The sequence below is a fragment of the Phyllobates terribilis genome, unplaced genomic scaffold (genome assembly GCF_046119375.1).
Source record: "Phyllobates terribilis strain yellow unplaced genomic scaffold, ASM4611937v1 Scaffold_5__5_contigs__length_657084704, whole genome shotgun sequence".
In the NCBI taxonomy this organism is placed as follows: domain Eukaryota; kingdom Metazoa; phylum Chordata; class Amphibia; order Anura; family Dendrobatidae; genus Phyllobates; species Phyllobates terribilis.
Genome location: NW_027362765.1, coordinates 46,095,848 through 46,107,969, shown reverse-complemented (window position 1 = coordinate 46,107,969; position 12,122 = coordinate 46,095,848). Strand labels below are relative to the sequence as shown.

At 42.1% G+C, this 12,122-nt stretch overlaps 1 protein-coding gene across 1 annotated transcript in view; it reads left to right on the top strand.

Moving 5' to 3' along the window:
* Positions 1 to 12,122, top strand: part of LOC141271885 (uncharacterized) — an 85,609-nt gene that overhangs the window by 32,888 nt on the left and 40,599 nt on the right. The gene's annotated exons all lie outside the window — the stretch shown is intronic.

Below are 12,122 nucleotides of genomic sequence, written 5' to 3'. Positions count from 1 at the left end.
AGAATGTGAGAAATGTTTTGCAGATAGATCATGTCTTGTTACACATCAGAGAACTCACACAGGGGAGAAGCCATTTTCATGTTTAGAATGTGAGAAATATTTTACCAACAAAAGGAATCTTACTAAGCATCAAATATCTCACAAAGGGAGAAGCCATTCTCATACCTAGAAAGTACAAAATATTTTAGTTGAAAATCATATTTTGTTGACCACAAAGGAAAACTCACACAGATATAAACCATATATTTTTGTCAAACTCTACAAAAAAAAACACATAAAGTCAAAGTAACGACAAAGAAGTATACAAGACAGTAACTTGGACTGCTGACGAAGTCACATGGGCGAAACGTGTGTTGAGGTGCTATACCTCTCTCCATGTGTCCCCCACGCTATACTCACAATGTCTCAAGGTAACGATATCCTATCGCTATTTTAGCATTATATCTATCAAATCACCTGCAGACATAGTGTATTTCCAGATGAGTTGTTACCCCATTTTCAGTTATCTATAACTATCAGAGCATCTGGTTATTGAGACATATACAATATGTGCTATACTACTGCTATTATTTTGCCGTGATGCTATATCGGCACTGTTATTAGATAGATGCCTGTAAGGTGTTGCCCTAAGGTGGTAATTACTAAACAGACAGATGCAGTCTGATGGTTATAACGAATAATGCATAGTACTATCTATAAGATCAGATATAACTGATCCCCTGGGGAGACCTGTGAACTGAGAGGGTTGTCTCTTTTGGCTGGTTTAAGCTCCACCTCCTGCTATCTCTTAGCCGTCTTTTTTCACCAATTTCTATGTTGGGATTCTTATGATGTATATAAATTGAATTATTAAATATTGTTAATAGTTTTCTATCCCTTGGTCTTTATGGGTCTTCCTTATATGCTATTGATTGATAACATTATATACTGTACATTCTACTCTTCCTTTCTTTTTTTTTTAGTTTAAGACAGTAACTTAGAACTTACAGTTGAATTAAAACAGTTATTAATATTGTTCTATTATCTAAAAATCAAATGAAATGCAATATTCGTCTGAATATTTCGCAGTTACATAGATATATACAGTACAGACCAAAAGTTTGGACACACCTTCTCATTTAAAGATTTTTCTGTATTTTCATGACTATGAAAATTGTACATTCACACTGAAGGCATCAAAACTATGAATTAACACATGTGGAATTATATACTTAGCAAAAACGTGTGAAACAACTGAAAATATATCTTATATTCTAGGTTCTTCATAGTTACCACCTTTTGCTTGGATGACTGCTTTGCACACTCTTGGCATTCTCTTGATGAGCTTCAAGAGGTAGTCACTGGAAATGGTCTTCCAACAATCTTGAAGGAGTTCCCAGAGATGCTTAGCACTTGTTGGCCCTTTTGCCTTCACTCTGCGGTCCAGCTCACCCCAAACCATCTCGATTGGGTTCAGGTCTGGTGACTGTGGAGGCCAGGTCATCTGGCGTAGCACCCCATCACTCTCCCTCTTGGTCAAATAGCCCTTATACAGCCTGGAGGTGTGTTTCGGGTTATTGTCCTGTTGAAAAATAAATGATGGTCCAACTAAACGCAAACCGGATGGAATAGCATGCCGCTGCAAGATGCTGTGATAGCCATGCTGGTTCAGTATGCCTTCAATTTTGAATAAATCTCCAACAGTGTCACCAGCAAAGCACCCCCACACCATCACACCTCCTCCTCCATGCTTCACGGTGGGAACCAGGCATGTAGAGTCCATCCGTTCACCTTTTCTGTGTCGCACAAAGACACAGTGGTTGGAACCAAAGATCTCAAATTTGGACTCATCAGACCAAAGCACAGATTTCCACTGGTCTAATGTCCATTCCTTGTGTTCTTTAGCCCAAACAAGTCTCTTCTGCTTGTTGCCTGTCCTTAGCAGTGGTTTCCTAGCAGCTGTTTTACCATGAAGGCCTGCTGCACAAAGTCTCCTCTTAACAGTTGTTGAAGAGATGTGTCTGCTGCTAGAACTCTGTGTGGCATTGACCTGGCCTCTAATCTGAGCTGCTGTTAAACTGCGATTTCTGAGGCTGGTGACTCGGATAAACTTATCCTCAGAAGCAGAGGTGACTCTTGGTCTTCCTTTCCTGGGGCGGTCCTCATGTGAGCCAGTTTCTTTGTAGCACTTGATGGTTTTTGCAACTGCACTTGGGGACACTTTCAAAGTTTTCCCAATTTTTCGGACTGACTGACCTTCATTTCTTAAAGTAATGATGGCCACTCGTTTTTCTTTACTTAGCTGCTTTTTTCTTGCCGTAATACAAATTCTAACAGTCTATTCAGTAGGACTATCAGCTGTGTATCCACCAGTCTTTTGCACAACACAACTGATGGTCCCAACCCCATTTATAAGGCAAGAAATCCCATTTATTAAACCTGATAGGGCATACCTGTGAAGTGAAAACCATTTCCGGTGACTACCTCTTGAAGCTCATCAAGAGAATGCCAAGAGTGTGCAAAGCAGTCATCAAAGCAAAAGGTGGCTACTTTGAAGAACCTAGAATATAAGACGTATTTTCAGTTGTTTCACACTTTTTTGTTAAGTATAGAATTCCACATGTGTTAATTCATAGTTTTGATGCCTTCAGTGTGAATGTACAATTTTCATAGTCATTAAAATACAGAAAAATCTTTAAATGAGAAGGTGTGTCCAAACTTTTGGTCTGTACTGTATATACTGTATATGTATTTATTCACTATATGGATAAGATTATTGCAACATCTCCCAAAAAATACCCAATATTTCCTCCTTCCTCTTCTTTCTATCTCCCAATCTCAGTGATCTGCCATTCATCAGTTTCTTTCAATCCACAATCTCCATGTGTGAACAAAGTCTTTAAATTTTCTATACTACAATATTTAACATGTACATATTGCAAATTACTATTTACATGTACGATCTATTCCTTCTTTGTTAGAACATCTGGTATTATCCATTCCAATTAAAATAAAATACAGCAATATCACATATTTTGTACAGAAGAATAGCGCTATCTCCATAGTTCTTTATACAATGATATATATGTAGCGTAGTATATATGTAGCGTGGTAGTAGCAGTGGCTGAGGTGCTCGTCTCCCACACCCCGGCACGCTACATGAAAGTAGGGGTCCTGGCAGGGTGTATGGACTTATTCCCGCGCAGGCCGCTTGTAGTCGGTGATGTGAGCTTGACCAGATGGTTCACAGTTCAGTGAAAGAGACTGCAGTTTCAAAATAACTTCTTTACTTAACGGTAACTTGATAAGGGTTATATATATACAAGGGATATCTGGTACAAAGTCTTATGGACGTTCCTTTTACAGTACAAAGCATTTTTACACGGTATCTGTCACGCCAGGAGTGGGAAAGACTAAGTGCAACACCGAGAGAAAGGGAGCCCAGACTCTAGGGAAAGGGGGGAGTTGAGACCACCTAGTTTGGTCTAGTGTCACCCTGTCTCAACTATCGTCCCTATATTGCCTCTTCAGCAATCGCCGCACACGTGCCTCGCCCTGTCTTTCCCGGGCATATAGCTAAGGCTAGGGATGGGAGGAGGTGAGCACTAGTCAATCTCCACTAAACTCTAATGCCAACAAGGGTAGACAAACGGGGAGATAGCTTAGCAGATCTCCTGGAACCAACTGCAGGGTGACTGTCTGTCACTTCTGACATACCCGTGACAGTACCCCCTCCTCCCCCCCCTCTACGAATGACCTCCGGACACTCAGGACCAGGTTTCAAAGGAAAAGAGGTGTGGAATGAGCGAACCAATCTGGGAACGTTCACCTCCGACGCTGAAACCCACATCCTCTCCTCTGGACCATAGCCTTTCCAGTGCACCAAGTATTGTAGAGAACGACGTTGGAGACGAGAATCTACAATCCTCAAAATCTGGAACTCCAGATTACCATCAACCATTACTGGGGGCGGTGGCAGAGGTGAGGGCTCAAGAGGTTCCACATACTTTTTGAGTAAGGAGTCGGACCTGTGGAACACATTGTGAACCTTAAGGGCCTGAGGAAGTTCAAGACAAAACGCTGCTGGGTTAATGACGGCGGTTATTTTATAGGGACCAATAAACTTAGGTCCTAGCTTCCAAGAGGAAACTTTTAAATCTTATATTCCTGGTAAACACCCACACAAAGTCATTCACATTTCGGTCCGGATCTGGCTATCGTTTTCTGTCAGCCATACGTTTATACCTGTCTCAACTACCGTCCCTATATTGCCTCTTCAGCAGTCGCCGCACGCGTGCCTCACCCTGTCTTTCCCTGGCGTATGGCTAAGGCTAGGAATGGGAGGAGATGAGCACTAGTCAATCTCCACTAAACTCTATAGACAACAAGGGTAGACAAACAGGGGGAGATAGCTTAGCTTTAGATGACTCCAGACAAATGCGAACTCGGCCTCAAGTTCCAGAGAGGACGAAGTACTGCTCTTGCTAAGCCTTCACAATTAGAAATGAATATAGCTGGCACCTCCCTTTCAGACACACCAGGTATTTATACACCCAGACCAGAGAGCTAATTAGGCAGAGGGAGCTAGCCACTGGGTCCTAAAGACAGCCTCTCATCTTAGATGTCTGTAATGCCAAACGCATAGCTCTCCTGCAACCAACTGCAGGGCGACAGTCACTTCTGACTTACCCTACCCCAGGGCTAGTGAGGCACACTGTTTTCCCCTTACTTCGCCACAACCCAGCTTTAATGCTGCTGTCACGGTTCCACCCCTCACTGTGTCTGGGATGCAGTTACTGACAACTCAGCCGTCCAATCTTGTACAGGGGCTTGCTGGAGCTGTCAATACTGTGACAGCTCGACCATCCAATCTGCTACAGGGGCGTGCAATAGCTGTCAGTGTGGTGATTGACAGCTCAGCTGTCCAATCTGAGACTGGGAGGCACTGGCTATCTGTTCATTATCCCAGTTGAATGCCTGGCTACTTAACTGAGCTGTTTCCCTCAGATCTCTGCCAGACGTACATTCAGCTAGTGTGTGGTTTGTTCTCTGTGCCTTGAGTTCTGTTTATTGATCTTCTGTTGCCTGAGCTTGGACCTTGTTCTGACCATCCGTCTGTTTAACCCCTTCTGCTCTGATCTGCTTTCTTCCTGGTATTCTGATCTACAGAACGTTACCCGACTATGCCTTTGCCTCTTCCCTCTGTTTATGACGTACCCTCCTGGCTTTGACTTCGGACTCCTTGACTATTCCGCCTCATGGCCTGGCCGTGAAAAGTGACTCAGCGTCACAGCTGCATTCCTGATCAGCAAGTCTCCTTACTTGCTTGTTCCGCATCCTATTTCTTTCCACTACTGGTGCCCTGGATCTCCCGTTAAGAATCCTTCACTAGTCCCCATCTCTCAGTCCTGCTAAGGCCCGTTGCCTTCTGCATTACAACCTCAAGGTTTGTGATTCGGCATCCTCTCCAAGGACTCTTCTCCAGATGGCCACTCTGTATCGTCAGTCACTCATCTTAAGGATCTCGCTATCCCTCGCCTTTGGTCTTCTCTCACTCAGCGTCACCCTCAATGCAGCTCTGCTCATGTTGCAGTCCAAACCCTATCTACCTAACTAGCGGGAAGCAGTATCTTTCCCTAACAAATATCACCCCCCTCTGTCGGCTAATCCCAAACATTAACTCTCTTACCCTATCGTCTACAATCTACACTGTCACATCCTATATTATACATAACTAACATTACCTATACATTGCATATTGCTATGCATATCATACTTTACAATACCCAGGCAAAAATATTAAATCACAATATTTACAAAAGACTCATGACACTGTTCACAACACACAACATTGACACGATTGGTGTCTTCAAGGGCAGGAACGCGATAGGTTCTCATATTTAGGCAGTTTCTATATTACTCACACGCTCTATATAACTAGAAGATCAGTGAGTCTCATTATAACAAATAGAGAAGCTCCAGGGACAAAGACTCTGTCTTGTCCAATACGCTGGAAGCCATACCCGAAGTATCCAGCCACGGTGCCCAAATTCTCAAATTTTTGGCTCTAGTGTTTCTTTTAGAATAAATCCCTTATCCATACAGTCTTAAAACCAAGCAATGTGAACTGAGGTCTAAGATGGTAGACATGCAAGAAATAGGAGCATGTTCACACTAGCAAAAAGAAGCAAAACCTACAAAAGACAAAAATATATCTCATACCCTACCATCATTATATATAAATGTAAAGCAAAGTTGCATAATAAATATAGGGTACTTAGTGAACTATTTTTGATCAAAAAAAGTATACAAGCCGTCCCACCAGCGGCAAGGTGACCCTAAATTGGGACGGTGCCTATATTAAAAACCTTACTGTATATCAAAGTTGAAGTAATGCATATAAAAGGGTAGACAAATAGGACCGGGTCCCAACTCCAGACCACCTAGGCCCGTGGTAAGCTACATATATACTAATCAGCTCAACAAAGGGGATGCCACACCCTTAAATTGCACAGAATGCAAACAAGACAAAAAACCAAGCAATGTGAACTGAGGTCTAAGATGGTAGACATGCAAGAAATAGGAGCATGTTCACACTAGCAAAAAGAAGCAAAACCTACAAAAGACAAAAATATATCTCATACCCTACCATCATTATATATAAATGTAAAGCAAAGTTGCATAATAAATATAGGGTACTTAGTGAACTATTTTTGATCAAAAAAAGTATACAAGCCGTCCCACCAGCGGCAAGGTGACCCTAAATTGGGATGGTACCTATACTGCCTATATTAAAAACCTTACTGTATATCAAAGTTGAAGTAATGCATATAAAAGGGTAGACAAATAGGACCGGGTCCCAACTCCAGACCACCTAGGCCCGTGGTAAGCTACATATATACTAATCAGCTCAACAAAGGGGATGACACACCCTTAAATTGCACAGAATGCAAACAAGACAAAAAACCAAGCAATGTGAACTGAGGTCTAAGATTGTAGACATGCAAGAAATAGGAGCATGTTCACACTAGCAAAAAGAAGCAATCTTAGACATGCAAGAAATAGGAGCATGTTCACACTAGCAAAAAGAAGCAAAACTTACAAAAGACAAAAATATATCTGCCACACCCTTAAATTGCACAGAATGCAAACAAGACAAAAAACCAAGCAATGTGAACTGAGGTCTAAGGTTTTTTTGATCAAAAATAGTTCACTAAGTACCCTATATTTATTATGCAACTTTGCTTTACATTTATATATAATGATGGTAGGGTATGAGATATATTTTTGTCTTTTGTAGGTTTTGCTTCTTTTTGCTAGTGTGAACATGCTCCTATTTCTTGCATGTCTACCATCTTAGACCTCAGTTCACATTGCTTGGTTTTTTGTCTTGTTTGCATTCTGTGCAATTTAAGGGTGTGGCATCCCCTTTGTTGAGCTGATTAGTATATATGTAGCTTACCACGGGCCTAGGTGGTCTGGAGTTGGGACCCGGTCCTATTTGTCTACCCTTTTATATGCATTACTTCAACTTTGATATACAGTAAGGTTTTTAATATAGGCAGTATAGGTACCATCCCAATTTAGGGTCACCTTGCCGCTGGTGGGACGGCTTGTATACTTTTTTTGATCAAAAATAGTTCACTAAGTACCCTATATTTATTATGCAACTTTGCTTTACATTTATATATAATGATGGTAGGGTATGAGATATATTTTTGTCTTTTGTAGGTTTTGCTTCTTTTTGCTAGTGTGAACATGCTCCTATTTCTTGCATGTCTACCATCTTAGACCTCAGTTCACATTGCTTGGTTTTTTGTCTTGTTTGCATTCTGTGCAATTTAAGGGTGTGGCATCCCCTTTGTTGAGCTGATTAGTATATATGTAGCTTACCACGGGCCTAGGTGGTCTGGAGTTGGGACCCGGTCCTATTTGTCTACCCTTTTATATGCATTACTTCAACTTTGATATACAGTAAGGTTTTTAATATAGGCAGTATAGGTACCGTCCCAATTTAGGGTCACCTTGCCGCTGGTGGGACGGCTTGTATACTTTTTTTGATCAAAAATAGTTCACTAAGTACCCTATATTTATTATGCAACTTTGCTTTACATTTATATATAATGATGGTAGGGTATGAGATATATTTTTGTCTTTTGTAGGTTTTGCTTCTTTTTGCTAGTGTGAACATGCTCCTATTTCTTGCATGTCTACCATCTTAGACCTCAGTTCACATTGCTTGGTTTTTTGTCTTGTTTGCATTCTGTGCAATTTAAGGGTGTGGCATCCCCTTTGTTGAGCTGATTAGTATATATGTAGCTTACCATGGGCCTAGGTGGTCTGGAGTTGGGACCCGGTCCTATTTGTCTACCCTTTTATATGCATTACTTCAACTTTGATATACAGTAAGGTTTTTAATATAGGCAGTATAGGTACCGTCCCAATTTAGGGTCACCTTGCCGCTGGTGGGACGGCTTGTATACTTTTTTTGATCAAAAATAGTTCACTAAGTACCCTATATTTATTATGCAACTTTGCTTTACATTTATATATAATGATGGTAGGGTATGAGATATATTTTTGTCTTTTGTAGGTTTTGCTTCTTTTTGCTAGTGTGAACATGCTCCTATTTCTTGCATGTCTACCATCTTAGACCTCAGTTCACATTGCTTGGTTTTTTGTCTTGTTTGCATTCTGTGCAATTTAAGGGTGTGGCATCCCCTTTGTTGAGCTGATTAGTATATATGTAGCTTACCACGGGCCTAGGTGGTCTGGAGTTGGGACCCGGTCCTATTTGTCTACCCTTTTATATGCATTACTTCAACTTTGATATACAGTAAGGTTTTTAATATAGGCAGTATAGGTACCGTCCCAATTTAGGGTCACCTTGCCGCTGGTGGGACGGCTTGTATACTTTTTTTGATCAAAAATAGTTCACTAAGTACCCTATATTTATTATGCAACTTTGCTTTACATTTATATATAATGATGGTAGGGTATGAGATATATTTTTGTCTTTTGTAGGTTTTGCTTCTTTTTGCTAGTGTGAACATGCTCTTATTTCTTGCATGTCTACCATCTTAGACCTCAGTTCACATTGCTTGGTTTTTTGTCTTGTTTGCATTCTGTGCAATTTAAGGGTGTGGCATCCCCTTTGTTGAGCTGATTAGTATATATGTAGCTTACCACGGGCCTAGGTGGTCTGGAGTTGGGACCCGGTCCTATTTGTCTACCCTTTTATATGCATTACTTCAACTTTGATATACAGTAAGGTTTTTAATATAGGCAGTATAGGTACCGTCCCAATTTAGGGTCACCTTGCTGCTGGTGGGACGGCTTGTATACTTTTTTTGATCAAAAATAGTTCACTAAGTACCCTATATTTATTATGCAACTTTGCTTTACATTTATATATAATGATGGTAGGGTATGAGATATATTTTTGTCTTTTGTAGGTTTTGATTCATACAGTCTTGTAGTAATGGCTTTGTTAATCACGTTTTGTAGGAAGGTTTGTCTGAATCCATCTATATGTTATCAATTTATGTAGAAGAAACAATACATGTCCTACCACAGTTTTACCTTGTGTGTCCAGTGTCAGTTCTTCTACATTCCCTAATAAAAAATACCTTGGTGTCTCCTATCAAACCTGCCAATTATGATTACAGAATTCCAATAACTCTAAAAAAGTATTTATAATCCCACAGCATGTGTCTACAAATAGAGTTTCTGGTTTAACTTTTAACCTAAGTCATGTGGCAAGGCTCGTTAAAGGGTCTATATTGACTTTTAGGACTGTTACTTCTCATAAGTGGCACTAGAGTTCAGCTCCTCTTCCTCTCTGAAGATATATCTTGAATCCTGCACTGTGTCATTATAATGAAGGCAGAGAGATGTGAATTGGCCTGGGGCAGAGTGCGGGTGGAATTCTGGCACTTCCTTCGCTCTCGGATGTAGCAGTAGCAGTGTAAGTGAAGGCAGATGTAATGGAGTTTCACTGAAGTCTCCGATCCAAGAGCTGTATCTGCTGTTAGTGCACTCAAAGCTGCTGTGGACAGAGCACCACTTATTCTGTAAGGCCACGGCCCCACTATCAGTATTTGGTCAATATTTTTTCTCAGGAGTGGAAGTCAAAACCAGGAGCGGCTGATAAATGCAGAATTGGTGACTTGTTTCTATTAAACCTTTTCTCTGATTTTTCCTCACCTGGTTTTGGCTCCCACTCCTGAGAAAAAATACTGACCAAATACTGATAGTGGGGCCGTGGCTTAACAGTAAGGATGAGGTTAGCATCTTCTTTAACTGACGTTGGTCCCCTGCTTGTACTACTGAAAATGTTGCAATAGTCTACCGAGATGCACAATAGAATTGCGACTTATTAAGGTGCTGCAACGTCTGCGATCTGTGTCCGTACTGATCACAGCCATATAATCCCTCCAATGCCGCTGTCAATAGTGACAGCAGTATCTAGAGAGTTACAAGTGCTTCTCACTAAATTAGAATATCCTCAAAATTTTAATTTATTTCTGTTCTTCAATACAAAAAGTGAAATTCATATATAGAGTCATTATAAACAGAGTGATCTATTTCAAGTGTTTATTTCTGTTAATGTTGATGATTATGGCTTAAAGCCAATTAAAACACAAAAGTCATTACCTCAGTAAATTAGAATACTTTATAACACCAGCGTGAATAATGTTTTTAAAATCTGAAATGTTGGCCTACTAAAATGTATGTTCAGTAAATGCACTCAATGCTTGGTCGCGGCTCCTTTTGCATCAATTACTTCATCAATGCGCCGTGGCATGGAGGCGATCAGCCTGTGGCACTGCTGAGGTGTTATGGAAGCCCAGGTTGCTTTGATTGCAGCCTTCAACTCGTCTGCATTGTTGGGTCTGGTGTCTCTCATCTTCCTCTTGACAATACCCCATAGATTCTTTATGGGGTTAAGGTCAGGCGAGTTTGCTGGCCAATCAAGCACAGTGATACTGTTGTTTGTAAACCAGTTATTGGTACTTTTGGCAGCGTGGACAAGTGCCAAGTCCTGCTGGAGAATGAAATTTCCATCTTCAAAAAGCTTGTCGGCAGAGGGAAGCATGAAGTGCTCTAAAATTTTCTGGTAGACGAGTGCGCTGACTTTGGTCTTGATAAAACACAGTGGACCTACACCAGCAGATGACATGGTTCCCCAAACCATCACTGATTGTGGAAACTTCACACTAGACCTCAAGCAACTTGGATTGTGTGTCTTTCCACTCTTCCTTCAGACTCTGGGATCTTGATTTTCCTATCACCCATGACAGCACCACAACGAGAGAGGGGATCCGCCCTTCCAGTACAAGAAACCTACAGAATAAAAGGGCGGCGCCTCTCCACCACCTCAGTTGGTTTCCTGTCCTTGAGGGGGAACCTTGTTAAAATGGAGGCAGAAGGAAGAAGAGAAGATTATTCCCAGACCTGGGCCGGTCGGTTTCCAACAAGGCACAGTCTCTGCTGCGGCCAGCGCAAGGGACCTGGAAGCGCCATGGTGGGTCCAAAGGGGCCTGTTCCGTCGGACGGGCGCGAGCAGCAGCCACACCATTACCTTATGGTGGCCTGGCAGCCGCGCATCCCAGTTGCGCAGGCGCAGGACGCAATCCAGGAAATCGTGCCCTAAAATGCACGCTGGTGAAAAAAGAAGTAGCGGAGAGCCATGTCTTCTAACATGTTTCCGGCTACTGTTTTGTACCAGCCTGCGGCCCTGATGACGAGCGTACCGGAGGATCCTTGATGGGAGAACCTTAGACAGGCTTACCTGTTGAAGATCCGGATATGACTGAGCGGCGCCCCTGCCTGGGGTCGGCAGCTCCAGCTCTGTGCATCAGTGGAAAAGCTGCTGTGGAACTACGCCCCTGTCTGGGGTCGGCAGCTCCAGCTCTGCACATCAATGGGAGCACCTGTTGAGCTGCGCCCCTGCCTGGGGCCAGCAGCTCCAGCTTTGATCGGTGCACTATTGGAGGCGCCCCTGCCTGGGATTAACCACCCCAGTATTTCTCAGGCATGGCCGGATGGACAGGAACAGGCCTGTGACTTGGTCCAGCCTCTGAATCCGTACAGCTGGTGGTGAGTGATCTTCGTGAATGTTTACCTTGTTTATGGGACCC